Below are 2813 nucleotides of genomic sequence, written 5' to 3'. Positions count from 1 at the left end.
TATCTTTCTTTCTTTCTTTCTTTCTTTCTTTCTTTCTTATCTCTATCTCGCTCTATCTCTATCTCTATCTCTATCTCTATCTCTATCTCTATCTTTCTTTCTTCCTTTTGAGAGAGGAAGGGAGGTGGAGAGACAGAGACATAGAAACATCGATGTGAAAGGGACACATCAATTGGTGGCTTCCCACACATGCCCTTGATTGGAAACAAACCTGTGACCCTTCAGTACACAGTCATCACTTTAACCACTGAACAAAACCAGCTGCACTTACTATTCTTTATGCCTTTCTCATTTCTATGTTCTACTTCTAGTCTACAATAGAATCTTCTTATCTTTTCCATGAAAAATGCATCCAAAATTTGACAACTTTTATCTAGATCAGCTGCTACAACCTTGTTTCAAACCATTAACTATTATCTGCATTATGCTAATAGCCTCTAATTAGTCTTTATCTTTGCCAACACCCCACTCTGGTATATTCTCAGGACTGAAGCCACATTGATTATTCCAAAAGAGTCTTGTTATGTATCTCTTCTGCTTATAACTTTCCAATGAGTTTTCATCTTACACAAAATAAAAATAAAAGTTCTTATAATGGTTTAATAGACTCTATTTTCAGACACTATCTGTATCTCCTACTATTCCCTCACTTGATCTCTGTGATGTACTTTGACTTGACTTCCTGCTGTTCTCTAACATAACAAGCACCATTCTGATTTAAGGTCCTTTTTACTAGCTTTTCCATTACCTACCTTGTACCTCTACCTTCTCTTTATTTACACCTAACTTCTACCCCTCTCTCATGAGGTCATTGTGCTAGCTCTCTTGCTCTCCCTCTCTTCCTTTATCTAAACATCTTCTCTTTATTTTACCTTTATAACCTAAGCAGAAGTGTTGTTATTATTATTTCTACCTTCTACCTATTCTAGTCCTTTTCCCAAATGTCGACATGGCTAGTTTCTTCATCTCTTTCAAGTTATTAATCACTCTAATGAAAACTGAGCATTGTGCGCCTCCAAATTTCTGATGTCGCTAATCCTGTTATTCCCAATCATTTTCTCACACTATGTATCATCTTCTAACATTCTATATTTTTTTGTATATAAGCAATATTTATTGTCCCCATTCCCATTTAGAATTTGAAAACAATGAGAGATTTTTTTTATGATTCAGAACTAAACTCCTTTATAATTTGAAAATAAGAAACTTCTTTCAATTTCTAGATTGACTTACAAGTTAATCATATTATCATTATACTTATTACTTTAAAAATATAATATTAACAACCACCAATCTCCTAACTTTCAATCATATATCTATATCTATCTATCTATCTATCTATCTATCTATCTATCTATCTATTTATCTATGTCTATATATATACATACATATATACACACACATATATATATACATATATATATTTAGAAAGAATGATTTTTTGTTTATTTTAATATACATTACATTTTATACTATTGAGAAAGGTCAAGGAAACTCACATTCATAGAATATGTAGCAAAACAACATTTGAAATATATTAGAGTTCTTAAAAATTTGTTTCTCATATGATTCTCTCCTTCTCATTAAGCCCAAGGACTTCATTGCCTCAAGGACTATAAATATTGCTCCAGAAAGAAAAGAAAGGGAAACATTTCTTAAATACTCACTTTGAACTCCAAAATAGACTACTTTTTAGAACCTAAAACTAAATACAATTGTCATGAAACTCATGCCTTTTTATTTTAAGATCTGGGCAATTGAGAGAAAATTATTTTCTCTGCACTGTACAAATATTGTGCTTTAAAAATCTCAATGATTGAGATTAAAGGAGTAGAATATTGAATTTATGAAAGGTCTCAATAAATTAGGGATACTTGAAAGCTGTCTTCTTTTAAATGCAGGTACTTATTGAATAATTACTTTTGTGGGATTTCATAAATTTTCATGTGTTTTGTGTTTCTTATTTCTTCTTTTATTCAATGACTATTCAAGAGTGTGTCATTTAGTTTCCACATATTTGTAAATTTTCCAATTATTCTTCTATTCATTTCTAGTTACATTCAATTATGGTCAGAAAAAAAATACTTGTTATAATTTTTGTATTTCTTAATGTGTTGATTTACTTTGTGTCTTAACATAAGATATATCCTGGTGAATGTTCCATGTGTATTACTGTAGAATTTGTATTCAGCTGCTGTTGGTTGAAATAATCTATATACAGTATATCTGTTAGGTTCATTTGGCCTATAGTGTTGCTCAAGTGCTCTGTTTTCTTACTGATCTTCTCTCTAGTTCTATCCATTATTGAAAGTAGGATATTGAAGCTTCCTACTATTATTGTACTGTTGTCTATTTCTGCCTTCAGTTTTCTCAATGTCTGTTTTATGAATTTACACATTCTGATGTTGGACACAATATTTATAATTATTATATCTTCTTGGTAGAATATTATTAAATAATATTCTTCCTTGTGTCTTATAGCAATTTTGATGGAAAGTCTATTTTGTCTGACATAAATATAACCATCTCTCCTCTCTTTTATTTACCACTTACATGAAATATCTTTGGCCATCCCTTCATTTTCAGCCTCTATGTGCTCTTAAATCTAAAATGAACTTCTGTATACAGAAAATAGTATGCTTTTCTATTTTTATCAATAAGTCATTCTTAGTATTTTGATTGGGGAGTTTAATACATTTACATTTAATTATTGATATAGAAGGATACACTATTGCTATTCAATTGTTTTCAATTTGTTTTGTAGTCATTTTGCCTACATTTTTCTCTCCTACTGTTACTTTATATTTGGTTAA

The sequence above is a fragment of the Myotis davidii genome, unplaced genomic scaffold, assembly GCF_000327345.1.
Source record: "Myotis davidii unplaced genomic scaffold, ASM32734v1 scaffold511, whole genome shotgun sequence".
Taxonomy (NCBI): domain Eukaryota; kingdom Metazoa; phylum Chordata; class Mammalia; order Chiroptera; family Vespertilionidae; genus Myotis; species Myotis davidii.
Note: the sequence above shows the minus strand (reverse complement) of the source record.